Consider the following 16,426-nt stretch of genomic DNA (forward strand, 5'->3'; position numbering starts at 1 on the left):
GAGACTAGACTGTGGAGGGACAAGGGTGGAAGCAGGGAGACTAGTTAGGAGGTTGCCGTAGTAACCCAGGCGCTAACGAAGGGCAGCCTAGGGCAGGCTGGTCCTGTGGGTGGTGGTAGCTTGGTGGAGAAAGTGGTCAGGTGCTGGATATATTTTGACTTAATATTCTTATATGTATTACTCTAAATAATATATTAAATGGCCATTATAATATCTAAATTATCTTAGTAAATTTCTATTAGTTTTATATTATGTATAATATAAACTAATATTTATATTAGTTCGTAAAGTGCTCATAAAGTATTAAATATTATGGAAATGTAAAGTGTATGATCAGAAGGAATGTATGTATGTGGTGGAGCAGGGACTGAGTGTATAGTCTAATCATAAGACCTCTGTACAGACATAAGGGTCCTATCATTTTAGGAGCACAGGGAAAATCTTTACTCTGTATAACTGGCAGAGGACTTGTTCCCTGTCGGTATTTTAAAGCTTTTGCCCACTCGGAGATAATAGTTTATAGATGATTATTTTCTCAGACTTCATTAAAAGGGCCAATTAAGCATGGCTTGAGAACCAAGAGATTTAAATGTCTGGGACAAGTATCTGGCCTCCCTCTAGGCCAGAATGGAAGCCATTCCCTAAGAAGTAACCTTAGTTCCATGTGTCTAAGGCCTGGAACATTCTACGAGTTAGAGGAAAAGCGTGTACTAAATGTGCACCCTGCCAGGCACTGTGCTAGGTCCTGACGTATGTTCTCTCATGCTGGCATCAAAACAGCTCTCACTAAAGTATTTTTAGTCTCATTTCATGGGTGTAGAAACAAACCTACTGAGGGAAAATGACGCATCGAGGGTAATACAATTAGTGAGCGATTGAGGCAGGATTTAAACTAGTCTGCATGCGTGCAGGACCGTGATCGCTTTGCTGTACCTTGCAGATGAAGTGTGCAGGACTCCACGACCCCAAGGAACTTGGAAGGTCAGTGCTGGGGACGGGTACAGCTCGGTGGTAGAGTGAGTGCTTAGCGTGCACAAGGTCCTGGGCTCACTCCCCAGGACCTCCATTTAAAAAAACAAAATTTAAAAAAGTAAAATTAAAAGTTCAATGCTGGGAGACAGTGTGGGTAGATGACTCTGGGGCTGAGTCTCTCATAGAGCAAATGTGAGCAGCTGTGGCTTCCACACCTGGTCATGCATCAGGGATATCAGAGACATAAAAACATTCATTTTGAAAAAAAACTTTTAGGTGACTTCTATGTAGGCAGCCTGTCTCTAGTCTTCCCTTCCATTCATGATAGGGGGCAACGCAGAATGAGGGATAGGGACAAAAAATAACAAACGGAAACAGCCCATAGGTAGCAACCTGCAACTCCACTGGCCATGAATCTAAAAAAATCTGGGCTTCATGCAATTTGTGTCAAACAAGTTTTCTTAAATTTTGTTTCCAAGTAACTAATCTCCTTGAGGTCCTGAGGTGTCATCCTCTGCATTATGAAGGTTTCACAGAATCATAGACAACTGAAGGTGGAAGGGACCGCAGAGATTTGCTCCTTGCCCACACCCTCTTGAGAGCTGAGAGACCAAGACCCAGAGGGGTAAATGGCTCGTCCAAGGTCACCAGAATCCAGGTCTGGGTCTTAGTCCAGTGCTCCTTCCACCAAGCAATTCTGCCTCCCTCCGTATTTTTCTCAGTGTTATCAGTCATCCTGCTGATAATACTTGGTACTCCCAGGGTTTAATCTGAATGTCCAATGTTGCCTACCTGCAGCTGTCCCCAGAAACAAACTCTAAGTGTTGGAAAAGCTATTCCCAGTCCACACTGTTCTAATGATGCAAGTTTTTTCAGTAAGCATAAAACTCCAGCTTGGTTTTAAATGTCAAGACTTTTCTGGATTTCATTTTCATTGTAAAGGTTATTCTAATATAAATGGGGGGGGGGGGAGCAGAGGAAGCAGGCTCTTTCTAGCACTTACTTTGTTTCTTTAATACAGTAACCCTTCTTTTAGGCCTCTTCATTTGCCTCTCAGTCATATGTTTAAACAAACTGTGTTCTCTCCTTAATTCCCCATTACATTTTTGCCAATACATTTTGGGAAGGAAAATGAAGGAAACATTTGCCCACCTAAACCGTCCTCCCGCCCGCACAGCCTACTGTCCTGCTTTAAAGCGCAGCTCTACATCAGCAGACTCTTCTCTACCAGAAAGGACCAAGACTTACTTGAAGGAATAGGTGGTCACCAGCCACTGACCTGAGGAGAAAGAAGAGAAACCACACTAGAGCTCATTCTCATCCTCAACTAGCTGCTGCTCCTCCCTTTCCTTTATGCTTCCTTTCTTTCTCGATATTTTGGGCCAGAGGATAAGGCCATCTTCTTTCCGGTGCATCTTCAACTATATAGAGGGATGGGAGTCAAATGACTTTAGCCTCCGTTTTTAAAGGGGAGGGGTTATTTTTATAAGGTAAACATTATTAGACCCTTTAATATTTTCCCTTTCATCTTTCCTTAAAAAATAGTATTCTTTTTTTCAAAGCATCAAAGAATTGTTAAAGAAAAAAGAGGAAGATACATCAGAAGATCTAGGATCTCATTAGACAGTTATGATTCTGGCTGGCTTACTGCCCTTTGGTAAGTGGGAATGACAGTCTCAGAAATTAATTAAAGTTGAACTTCTTCACCCACCCATTTGTCATGGAATCCCTTGCCTGAAATTTTACTGTTAAACCATTAGGGGGAAACACACGAATTCCAATTAATTCAGAAAACTGTAAAATTAAAAAAAAAATCACTGTGCAGAAGGCTCTACTTAGAGCTTATCATCTAAAGGAGGAATTTAAATTTACTTTAAAATATTTAGTTCATTGAAGTATCATGACTTCATATTTCAGTTAGGACTGTTTCCTCGGACTCAGGATCACGATGCTAAGCTGCAGAAGACAACATGGAGAAGAACATGACTTTGGGGAGATGTGACCTTAGAGATGGAAACTTGAAGAACAAGGCTCTGTTTTTCCAGCCTCTTTTTCTCCCTTACCTATCCATGATTTAATCTAAATTCTTCTGTACTTGAATTTCAGCTTATCTCCTTCTTAGGACCACCGTCAGCAAAACTATGAGGTAGACATCATTATGTGATTTGCTTTCTTATGACAAACAACTAACATCTTCACGTACTTCAACCACCAGCCATGTTCCTAAGAAGCTGCTGTGTGTGTTATGTGGGCCGGCCTGCCCTTCTTACAGATAAGCTTCCTTTGGAAAAGGAAGGGAGTACTGCTCTTATCTCTCTCCCATGTCAACTTGAGAAGAGGTTGACCTGGAGTGAGCATTGGGTACAGAGATGGAACAGAGCTTAGAAATCTAAGAGGCAGCATCCAGGGAAAAAAAAACAAAAAACAAAAAACAAAAAAACTGAAACCAAACCTGGCAAACTAAACAAACCAGTTATGGCACCAAAGGGGGTGATGAGTGGAGGAGGAAGGTCCAGGTAAGAGGCCACAGGTAACTGGAGCCTGGGGAGGCCAGATGAGAACGACAGGGTTCAAAGCATCCAGTGGGAGATGGCGCCTGGGATCAAGCAGAGCTTGGATGCTCTTATTACGGTGTCTGTGGGTGGGGAAGTGTCCTCAAGTTGTCTACTTGGCTCAGCCCATTTATTCTACCTGTGCTGCTAATTAATCTATAAACCCTCAACTCCAAACCCATCCTTCCATATTCCACTCTGTGATGCTGGGCTGGTACCCTGCTGACCACATTGCTCTGTTACCACAGTTGTTTCCCTGTTAGGTTCAGCCCATAGCAGGTGATACTATCAGGCAATAATCTGGGGAAATGACATCAGTTCTTTGAGTCTCAGCTACCAGACATAAAGTGGAGATAACAGCCACATCACTGGGCTGTTAGTATTCAACAGCCCACTCGGCACGATTCCAGGGTAAGTGCTCAGTACATACAGGGAGAGGGGGGAGTGGGTTTCCTGCCTTAAAGAGAATTGACCCTTAAGTCAGTCAGGGTCCAGTACTAGTCAGGATCCAGTCAGGGGAACAGAACACTAGTTACTTTAACAGAGAAAATTTAGTACCAGGAATTGGTTAAAAAGACACTGGAGGACAGAAAAAGCAAAGGGAAGACACCAAAGTAACCCAGAAATGTCAAGGAGCAGCTACCATTCTAGGCTGGAGAAACAAAGGGAAGAGGTTGAGATTAGCAGAACACAGAATTTTGGAAGGGGGATCTGGAACCCAGTTTTATGTGGAAAGGACATGGTGTACCTCAGAGGAATGTGGGGAGAGAGTGAAATCAACTACCACTGCCAGGATTAGGCTGTTGCTGGGGCGAGACTGTAATGATGTTTCCCTTTTCAATTCTACTGCTAGGAAGCTCGGAGTCCAATGGGTAGCCCATCTTTGGCAAATGAGAAGAACTTTGTGGTATTACGCCTGCAATGATTTTTCTCACCTTACTTTGTGATAATTTTATTTCAACGTATATTATGTACTTTGTAGATCTCAAAACCTTTTGGAAAATCCTAGAATATTTCCACCTCCATTTATACTACCTCCATCTGTCTCTTCATCAATCCATTCATCTACAACTTTTCCACCTCCATTTGTATTTCATTTCTACTGCCATGTGTACCTCTATCTATACTTTATCCATATCTGTAACTGTGTGGGAGACAGGGACAGTCCAGGTCTTTCTTCACATTTTCAGTTGTGTGTTTTTAACACAAACCTGACTATGAAAACATAATTAGGAAGCTCTTAACATAAAGATAGTTCATATCTGCTCTTCGACTTCCACTGTGTTTCCATGAGAAAGCCTTGTGTTGACAGAAGGAACTAATGGGCCTGTGATACAGAACCCAAAACTTAAAAAGTTCTAGCCCATCAAGAGATCCCATTCATCATTTCATTTTGGGGAAAGGATATAAAAAATGAAATGTCAGAGCTATAATGTCAGGACCGTTTAAAATGTCAAGTGCTTGTTGTTGCATAGCCTGGCTGTCTGCTGTTCTGATCAAACTTCCAACTGGCATAATAATTACAGATGATGCATTGCATTTTCATGCACAACTGGACCCCGATTTATAACAAATCTGATGGAAACATTCTGGTTGCCCAGCCAGAAATTTTCTCCTTTTACTACATACTTTAAGACTTTTCCTTTGGAGCAGAACATTATTACTGATTCAAGACAGGATTCAGGGTAAGGAATGAGAAAGAAGGGCAGAAAAAAAAAAGTTTCTTAACAGACCAGAACTCAGTCATTTATAACATACAGATGCAACAAGAGCCAAGAGGCAGCGAACGCATTTGCCAAATGCATGTTTAATCTGAGAAGAATGCTAAACTGGGGAGACACTGCCCGGAGAATCCAGCTCTGTTTCAAGATGCAGACTCATTAACGTGGGCAAGGAAACACACATGCGAGTTCTATTGTGAACTGATAGATATGGAGGCAAAACTTCAGTTTAATCATCACGTTCTAATCTGCAGAGAGCGAGCAGAATACATAAACAGAAGCAACAATGCTTCTGTCTAGCATCTTCATGGAAGTCTCTATGCGACTTCAGGTAAGTGAGGTATTCATAACCAGATACAAATTATCATAAAAACCTGAGATCAACAGCAGGTATGTACAGAAAGTCACACTTCTCCACTGAAAGTTTTGTGTCCTCTGAAAGTTGGGTAATGCTTTCCCGCAGCCACTTCATTCCCCCTTCCCTAAAGCAGCCTCGTCAGGGAGTTTGGAAGCCTCGCTCCTGTGTCTGGTAGCTTCCTGGCACTGATTACTCTCAGCACATTCTTTCCAAGCGCTTCAGCGTTTCCAGTCTTCAGAAGACCTTGATCTTTTTCTGTGCCATTGCTAATTCTTCTACATTTTAAAGTCAGTTCTCCCAGAAAAAAAAAAAATGAAAGAACAATTATCAAGAGGCTTTGTCTATACCACTCACGAGCATACACAGTATATTCACTGGTACTTTTACTGATAGTCCTTTGATAACTTTTCATCTCTACCAGACTCTCAATTCCTTATATAGAAAAGCATTCAATGGTAAGATTGCTCATGAAAATAAAGGTGATGAATACATCTATTTTCATCTTGAGCCGAGAACATCAGGCAATGCATCTGTTCACATGTACGTTTGTACCTCGACACAATGTTGATTATTTGACCTTAAATTTTGAAGGTATGACCAAGTCATAGGAGTATGAAGATTGCAGATTTCTAAGATCAGAAGGAAATGACTGTTTTGCAAGGCTGTTTTTAATATTCTGCTCTCTGAGGAAATAATTCCAAGGACACTCCAAAGCTGTGCAAAAGGTTAAACATTCATTCATTCCATGTGTAATGACTGGTCACTAGTTCTCCTCTCCTCTTCTGATTTTTGATTCCTAATTTTGTCCCCTTAACTTAAGCATTAGGCCTACGCTGACCAGTCCAGTGCTATAAAACTATCAGCTTTTACCCTCGTGTTCTGGCCATGATGTTTTCCACTAACCTCATCCCACAAGACAACATTTTCGGGTGATGGGGGTGGGGTTGACTAAACCATTTGGATTGTAATTATGGGTGTATTCAAGTCGAAAGGTACAGATGCATTTCCTGATCTCAAGGAGGTTGTACTTCATAGGGTTTGTGGCTTGGTGGGAGGTTAGCCAAGGACAAGTGAAGTACGTTGAGTAGCTAGAAAACGTGCACCTGCGGCAGAAAGTCAGCAGGAACTGAAATCAAGTGTTATACTGCACCTGTGCGTTAATAGATAAAGATCTAAAACAAATAGACATATCTACAACACCACAGCAGTGACTCAAATATCAGTAAGCATAAAGTCACATTCTCATAAGATACTTTTCAGTTTCCATGGAAAAATACAAAAATGTGTGTTTTTTGAGAGAAATCTAATCTTTGTTTCTTGTTTTCCTTATGCCAAAGAAGTCTGTGCAAAACCCCAGCTAACAGCAGGTAGGATTAGAATCCCAGGGAAAAGGCAACCATGGAATAAACCAAAGTGAGGTAGGAAAATCTGAAAATACAAAGGAGGGTTGCGTGTGTGGGCGGGGAGGGTCGCATGGAGGCAATGGTGGTAGGGCGGCAGCGGGGGGAGGGTGTCATAAATAACAAAAGAATAACCATCCTTTACAAAGGGAAAACACAGGTGCTAAATTCCCAAAAGATTTTTCAAATTTCTAGTGGCTCAGCACGACCAAAAAGAGAAGAGTGGAGACAGGGGAGCTGAAGTCGGTTTTGACCAGTTACGACAACACTTCCTCATTACCGCTCCTGGCGAGGAGAGAAGCTGCATCCGAAGGGGCTGGAGTGCCGTTGCTGAGGTGGAAAAGAGAAAATAAAACATTTTCTAAATTGAGATATAATTGACATACTGTATTAATTTAAGATGTACAACATGATCATTTGATACATAGACATTGTAAGATAATTAGTATGTAAGTTAACACCCATTCCCTCACATAGTTATAAATTTTTCCTCTTGTGATAGGAACTTCAGAGTTACTCTTACCAACTTAAAGATGGAATTCGCTGCTGTTTTACCACATTTTTCAAAATGTCTGTGAATTCTGCATATTCATTTTTTCCCATTAAATAACTATTCACATACACACACACACACACACCCCCACACCCACCCACACACACACCTCTTTTCCAAAGTAAGCCAACCTCTACCTGTAGCAACTTGTCATGCTTACTATTTCTGTCTGACATACTTATTTGGAAGTTTTCCTCACTCCATTTGTTCATTTATTCATCAAACATTTATTAAGCCGTCATTACAAGTGCCACATCCTGCACGGCACGGCTGCCACCAGTCCAGCCAGCTACAGAGCAGTGAAGGTGGGAGGGGCTCAGAAAACCCATGCTGATGAATTGCTTTCCTGTATCCATTGTTTTTAAATGCTGCTTCCTAATTCTCTTTAAGTTGTCTATCGAGTTATGTCCCAACAAATTAAAAGGGTGGTTTCTGGGTCTCCCTAGAAAAGATGGCCTGTGCAAGTCCAGAAATTTCCCATCAAAAGATCTACTAGCAGAGAGCCAAAGACAAGAGGTGGTTGGGCTGGAGATCGTGGGACTCAAAGACCAAAAATGATTTGTTTGTTTTGTTTTATCCTTAAAAACATTTCAATCTTTTTGGGGTATCATTCAGAAATTTAAGAATTTTTATACATTATATGAAATATGCACACAACTTGTATCTGCATTATTTAGGGCTGCTTGTTCTGTTGGTGAATATTCTCGCCTCCTGGGGACTCTGAAGTTCGGTGTCATGGGTGCTTTTCCATTGATCACCACCAGGTTCAGTTTTACTGGTGATAGAACCACTACCCACGAATATTAGCTTTCATCTTGTTTTTGTGATCTGGTTCTTTTGTTGAATATCTCTCAATCGTGGATTCCTTCTCATTAACATCTTAAATGTCTTTATAACGTCACCAAAAAATTACTCCCTCCTTTCAAAAAGCCAGAATTTACTGTGCATGCCCACATGAGCATTTTTTGCTCCAAAGAAGTCAGCCTGGTTAGCAAAGAGCCTGTCTAAAAGGAATTGTTTGTCAATTCTTTGTAAGTCTTTTAAATTAAAACTTTATGAAAATTTATGCTGGGGCTAGGAAGTGACGAAAGATGAAAATGGGGAGTCCTGGGAAATGAGAACGACCAGATTTTCAAGGGAGGGTGCAGGATTTTAAACAACAAGCTTTGTATTCAAGGGCAAGGTAGCGCTAGCCGCATTTAGCAGCATTGTGTGGCGGAGCGTGGGCAGCCGCAGTCCCCTCCCTTCTGTAAGGAAACTGGATTCCCTCAGATCTCCTGGTCGTTCCCAGGTCCCCAGTTTGATCCACAGTGTTGCAGTCTTTCTGGTTAGGTGCTCCATAAAATACCTTTATGTTCTGGCCCTGTTTTCTTTTACCCCGAATATCTGCTCAATAACCACCCTCTGTCCTTTCCTCTCTGGCCTTGTTCTGTCTCTTTTCACTTTCACGTTTTATTATTATGAGCCATTTAGCTTGCCTTTGTCCCTGGGCTACTTGGCACTTTGTTAAACCTGCCTGGACACTTTCTGCACTTGAGGTGGTGAAGAGCACCTATAAATCTTCCGAAATCATGCCAAGAACAACCCCAAAGCGGTGCAGGGGAGCAGGCCGAGCGCTTCCCGGAGAAAAGGCTGCAGAATTCTGTGCTTAGTCATTTACCTGGACTTGTCTTGTGGTCTTCTGTTGTCACTCTTCAATAATATTGAACATTGCGCTTTAATTTTCTGTCCTTGTGATTCTCTTCAAGATCTCCTTCCTGGATGCTTTTGTTCGTAATGTGAAAATAAAACTAACTTGCTAAATTATAACAGTGATTAAAAAAAAAATCAAACACTACACAAAAGATGTAATGAAAAGAAAGAATCCCCTATTACCTCTCCGGGCCCCCAGATCTACTTTCCACTGGTAATTAACTTGTGCTAATCGATCCGTGTTCCTATTTTATGAAGTCTGCGATGCACGTGCGAGCCTATGTGAACCTCCTAGCTGCCTTTCTTCCTGCATACGGCATTGCACACTTTGCTTGTTTCTTCTTTACTTCTTCCTTTGCTTTTCATACGACATCTTCTTGTCAGACACTCATTCACTTTACAACTATTTACAGAGCACCTACTATGTGCCAGGAAGTGTGAGAGCACAGGAAATACCAAAGTACAGAGCACAGAAGTAGTACTTCCTTCGTGAAGCTTATAGCTCTTGATATTTTTTTTAACTTTCCTAGCTTTTATCCTACACCCCTCTTTCGATTAATCTTCTTTGATTTGCTAACTACCACGATGATTACATATAGAAGAATTCATAGCTGTTGTGCATTTTTCTGTTTCAGCAGATCTGATGTTGGTCATTCTTACACAAATTATTTGCAGCCCATTTGGGATTTTCATGTATGTTCCTGAAGTGTTTCTGGTTGCATCTTGGTGTGCTGGGGTCTTCTTTATCTTTGGTCTCAGTATTCATTTGGATCATTGGATACCAACGGTATGCTTGCTTTTTATTTTGAGAGATGGAAAAAAATGTTGGCACATAGCAACACTATTCTGATGCACCTACTTGAACATCTCTATTTCTACCAACACTGATTTTTTTATAACAATGATAATAAAAGAATTATTTGAGGTCTGTATACTTAGGCTTGTACAAATGTGAATAGACAGCCTCCTCTGTGATGCGAACTTCCCCTTTATGTGTGAGTGAAGCACCTCATTCTCTGTCAAATACAGGCAGAAATCCTTTTACCCTTCTGCAAATATCAACCCTCTACGTCTTCATTTCTTTCCCTTCCTTGGCCTCTGGGGCACTGGGCTGTCTTTGTCCAATAGTACAATTTTAGCATCTTTTTCTTGATACATGGAATGACTCTGAAGTCCCTTGATAAGATAATAGCTTCCAGTGGTTTCCATATAAAAACAAATTTTATTAGTTTTAATTCTGTATCTGCACTTGCCAAGAAACAGTGGTTCATTGTTATGTCAAAATGCAACTAGTTTATTTGATGTCTACTTGTTAAAAGCCAGTGATACATATTTTCTTAAATTACAAGTTTTTGTATCAGGGAAGCGATTTGTGTGATTAGTTCTGTAAGCTATTCCAGAAACCACCAGGCATGCCTTCTCTCCTGACATATTCCTGCAGGTCGAAGAGCTCATCTCCCTAGTGTAGGTAACCTCAGTCACTGCCTCAGCCCAACACCGTCTCTCTTGCAGATTCGCATCCTTTTTCAACCAGGCTCTATTTTCTGGCTCCTTCCAACCACATTCCCCATTTTATTGGTCTCTTACACTTTGTTCTTGGGGAAACTGCATAGACAGGAAAAGTCTTGCACCATTTTCTTGTTTTCTGGAACATGTCATCTGTCTCCTCAAACTGAGCCTCTTAAGGAAACTGCCATCTCACCCTTCTCTACAAGAAGTCACTTTTCCTCTTCCCCCACCACCAGCACTAGAAGCAGGATCCAGAGAGACTTTTCAAACAGTCTTGACCCTTCCTTTTGGAATTCACTTATGATGCTACGTCTTAAACATCCCTGGTGTTCTGTCTACTTCCAGAATTCTCACCCTTTGATCAATGGTTCGCGCCTGGGTTGAGTGGGTTTATCCTCTCTACTCCAATTCCTGCCACCCGCAGCAACGCTAAGATTAAAAATGAAAACAAAACCGAGTAAAACCTCCAGCATTTCTCCTGTTTGATGATCACTATTTTCAGGTGCATATTCCAAATGAGGTTTCTACTGCCTTCAACAGGCCCTACTCTCTCTGTTTTTCTGGTTCTTTTCTAGTTTCGCTTAGCTTCCTGACCAACTGTGGGTAGTCTGAATCCGTTCCTTGCAAGCTTTCACCTGAACAGACTTACTTTATTCTCTATCCATGTAGACCTAAACATGGATGATAACACACCAAATGGCTTTGGTCTTGGTAAACAAGTAAGTGAACATACTGACTTGAGACTGAAATGAGGCAGATCTTCCTTAAGAAGAAGATCGATGCTCTTGATACATTTCCAAATTGTTTTTCAGAGAATTATACTCTTGTCCAAGGTTTGGTTCATTCATAGTGATGATTTTATTTGAACTTCCCGGCCTCCTCATCACATCCTGCCAGGCCAAGCGGCCACATTAGACTAATGCAGGCTGCCACACTCAGCATGGGTCTCTACTGCCTTCTAGTGTCCACGACAAGAAGTGACCCATGACATGCAGATTCATTCTGCAGATTGGTGACAACCATGGCTCCCATCCCCTCCCCTCCCCTACTCCCTTTTTAATCTCTTACTAACAGCATGTATTCCACAATTCCAAACTTTTTGTTTTTCAAGGACCATTCCTGCATATGCTCCCTCAATCTCAAATCAATACGCCCACCTGCCAGTTTACAGATTACAACCGCTTGGTGTAAGCACTCTCCCTCCTCTTGGAATGTCTGTCTTCCCTCCTCACTGCTGCCTCTGAAGAAGTGTAGCTTCTGAGATAAACAGGAACCCAGGTTTTAGGGCAGAAGATGGAGAAATGAGCAGAAATGTAGAAAAGGAGAGAAAGCAGAAATGGAAGCGAGTATGGACAACACTTCCCAGAAATGTATAGTCAAAGGGAAGGAAAAATCTGATAGAAGATGGCATATTTGAAGGAAGGATTTTTCTATCGTAGGGAAAACTTAAGTTTATTCGTAGGCTGATGAGAAAGATCCAGTAGAAAGGAATTCATTACTAGGACATATCCCAGAGCGAACAGAAGATCCCTCTTCTCATATTTGCCCATTTTTTCCTTTTATCTCCCTTTACTCTTCTTTATATATCCCAAGGTGTCAACCACTGTGCATTAAATATAAATATGATCAATAAATATTTACTCAATTGAATTGTATGCACGGATCAAATTACAAAGTTGCAATAAGATCACAAGCAAGGTTTGCTTGAAGTGTTCATGCTTTTGTCTGAATGGCAACCCCCCCTCCCCACTACTCCTGCTCTGTAAGAAAAGCGAGTGCAGGGTAAGTAGCTAATTCACTGTTCTCATTTACGTGGATCTAATGAAACACCAATTTGGTAAATTCTTCAGGACTCAGGTTTGCTGGCCATTGAGGGCTTATATAACCCGCAAAGAAAAATTAAATCAGAGTTCAACTTTTCCAGAAGCAAATTCATTTTGTGACATTTCTACCCCAGTGTGACAGAGTTGGGGGAAATGTTTAGCAAAACTGACATATGAAACCTGTTCCAGTTGTTAAAAACAAGATTCTATGTCATTTCTGGGTAATGAGGCTTGGAAGTTAAGTGAACTGAATACAGTCTGAAGTTTTATTTTGTACAGCACTAAGGGATCTAGTCTACATTCTAAGTAACAAAAGATCCTAAGAGCCCACTGAAGAAAAAAAAAATCATAGCGGTCACTGTCATAAGAATTCTGGACCCAGGCAATGGACAGTGTCCTCAACTTTAGAGTGACTGTCTCTGATCTTATGATGAACATGAAAGGATGTTCTGTAAGCACCTAATGCTTTCTCTCTGGCTTCTGCTGCTGTCACCTTTGATTTTTTGTACCCTCTTGCAGAGTGATCAACTGGGAAGACAGACACGCATGCCTTGGAAGGACACTGAATTTCTCACACTCTGCCCACATCTTTTCATCATAAAAGCCGTCGGGGGATGCAGGGAAAATGACATTCCCAGCATTCCTAGAGGGAAGATTTAACCATCCTTCCACCTCACCTACCCCTGCCCCAGGTGATCCAATTAAATAACCCAAATCTGATGTAGAAATTCATAATAAAAGAGAGGGAGAGAGAATGGACTAGTCATCTGAGAATTTGAACATAACTTTCTTGATTGAATGTGAATGAATCATTAGGAGAACGGTTGACAAATTATTTCCATTAGAGGCACAGTCAAATACAACTCTCTCTCACTGCTTCCCAAGCATTACTAATCCTGAATCCAGGGATTAATCATAATTAACAGCAACAAAGCACCACTCTTGGCCTTAGAAAGCTGAGATCTCGCACTTAATACTCAGTAACAGTTACAGACATGTAAGCATCCTATTAGATGGAAATTTTTAAGGTTTCTCAATGTCTTGGCAGAGGCCCCCAAAGCCTAGGAAATTCAGCTGGACATCCAGTGTTCCCACATCCTGAAGAGATACTAGACTACATGCATATGTCATAAGAGATTATGAAATTTCTAGAATTTGTCCATCACCCAACTCCAGGCAGTAAGTGAGAGTGAAAGACTGAGTGGAAAGGAGGGAGGGAGTTGTCAGTGTGCCCTGTATTTTCCCTCTTCTTGTATAAGCAGCATGTGGAGGGATGGGCAAGGGGCTGTGGCTTGTTTCCTTCCTTCCTTCCTCCCTCCCTCACTGAGTACATCTACTCTTTTCCCTCATTTTGCTGAGCCCTTCTCTGACCCCTGAATGTGAGCAGGAGCAGGTAGGAGAGAAAAGGGGAGGAGGAGAGCCCTGACTTGGCAGGTGTGGTCGTGATTACCTAGTTTCAGAGCTCTGTGGATGGCTGATGTTTAAAGACCACTCTTTGATGAACATAGACGCCAAAATCCTCACCAATATTTTAGCAAATAGAATCCAACAACACATAAAAACGATTATACATCATGACCAAGTGGGGTTCATCCCAGGGACACAAGGCTGGTTCAACATACGCAAATCAATCAGTGTAATACATCACATCAACAAGAGAAAGGACAAAAACCACATGATCATCTCAATCGATGCAGAAAAAGCATTTGATAAAATTCAACACCCATTTATGGTAAAAACTCTCGCCAAAGTGGGTATAGAGGGAACATATCTCAACATAATAAAAGCTATATATGACAAACCTACAGCCAGCATAGTACTCAATGGTGAAAAACTCAAAAGCTTCCCACTAAAATCTGGGACAAGACAAGGATGCCCACTATCACCACTCCTATTCAACATAGTCCTGGAAGTCCTAGCCACAACAGTCAGGCAAGAGAAAGAAATAAAAGGGATCCAAATTGGAAAAGAAGAGGTAAAAGTGTCATTATATGCTGATGACATGTTACTATATATAGAAAACCCTAAAAGGTCCACACAAAAGCTACTAGAGCTGATTGAAGAATTCAGCAAGGTAGCAGGTTACAAAATTAACGTTCAAAAATCAGTTGCATTTCTTTACACTAACGATAAATCAACAGAAGAAGAAAGTAAAGAAACAATCCCCTTTAAAATAGCACCCAAAGTAATAAAATATCTGGGAATAAATCTAACCAAGGAGGTGAAAGAATTATACACAGAAAACTATAAACCATTGATGAAGGAAATTAAAGAAGACTTTAAAAAATGGAAAGATATTCCATGCTCTTGGATTGGAAGAATCAATATTGTTAAAATGGTCACACTGCCCAAGGCAATCTACAGATTTAATGCAATCCCTATCCAATTACCCAGGACATATTTCACAGAACTAGAACAAATCATAATAAAATTCATATGGAACCATCAAAGACCTAGAATTGCCAAAGCATTACTGAAGAGAAAGAAAGAGGCTGGAGGAATAACTCTCCCAGACTTCAGACAATACTATAGAGCTACAGTCATCAAGACAGCATGGTATTGGTACCAAAACAGACATATAGACCAATGGAACAGAATAGAGAGCCCAGAAATGAACCCACAAACTTTTGGTCAACTCATCTTTGACAAAGGAGGCAAGAATATACATTGGAATAAAGACAGTCTCTTCAGCAAATGGTGTTGGGAAAACTGGACAGCAGCATGTAAAACAATGAAGCTAGAACACTCCCTTACACCATATACAAAAATCAACTCAAAATGGGTTAAAGACTTAAACATAAGACAAGATACAATAACCTCCTAGAGGAAAACATAGGCAAAACATTATCTGACATACATTTCAAAAATTTTCTCCTAGAAGAAATAAAAGCAAGAATAAACAAATGGGACCTAATGAAACTTACAAGCTTCTGCACAGCAAAGGAAACCAGAAATAAAACAAGAAGAAAACCTACGGAATGGGAGAAAATTTTTGCAAGTGAAACTGACAAAGGCTTGATCTCCAGAATATATAAGCAGCTCATACGACTCAATAAGAAAAAAATAAACAACCCAATCCAAAAATGGGCAGAAGACCTAAACAAGCAATTCTCCAAGGAAGACATACAAATGATCAAAAAGCACATGAAAAAATGCTCAATATCACTAATTATCAGAGAAATGCAAATCAAAACTACAATGAGGTATCACCTCACACCAGTCAGAATGGCCGTCATTCAAAAATCCACAAATGACAAATGCTGGAGAGGCTGTGGAGAAAGGGGAACCCTCCTACACTGCTGGTGAGAATGCAGTTTGGTGCAGCCACTATGGAAAACAGTGTGGAGATTCCTCAAAAGACTAGGAATAGACTTACCATATGACCCAGGAATCCCACTCCTGGGCTTATATCCAGAAGGAAATCTACTTCAGGATGACACCTGCACCCCAATGTTCATAGCAGCACTATTTACAATAGCCAAAACATGGAAACAGCCTAAATGTCCATCAACAGGTGACTGGATAAAGAAGAGGTGGTATATTTATACAATGGAATACTACTCAGCCATAAAATCCGACAACATAATGCCATTTGCAGCAACATGGATGCTCCTGGAGAATGTCATTCTAAGTGAAGTAAGCCAGAAAGAGAAAGAAAAATACCATATGAGATCGCTCATATGTGGAATCTAAAAAACAAAAACAAAAACAAAAACAAACAAAAACAAAGTGTTAATAAAGGACAGAAATAGACTCACAGACAGAGAATACAGACTTGTGGTTACCAGGGGGGTGGAGGGTGGGAAGGGATAGACTGGGATTTCAAAATTGTAGAATAGACTACAC

General features: G+C 40.9%; 1 long non-coding RNA gene across 1 annotated transcript in view; it reads right to left on the reverse strand.

Moving 5' to 3' along the window:
* Positions 1–5,454: 5,454 nt before the first annotated feature.
* Positions 5,455–16,426, reverse strand: part of LOC141577552 (uncharacterized) — a 33,069-nt gene continuing 22,097 nt past the window's right edge. Inside the window, exon 2 of the long non-coding RNA XR_012506762.1 lies at positions 5,455–7,333. This is a non-coding gene — a long non-coding RNA (uncharacterized LOC141577552). The remainder of the gene's footprint in view (positions 7,334–16,426) is intronic.

This window comes from Camelus bactrianus, chromosome 1 (assembly GCF_048773025.1).
Source record: "Camelus bactrianus isolate YW-2024 breed Bactrian camel chromosome 1, ASM4877302v1, whole genome shotgun sequence".
Lineage (NCBI taxonomy): Eukaryota > Metazoa > Chordata > Mammalia > Artiodactyla > Camelidae > Camelus > Camelus bactrianus.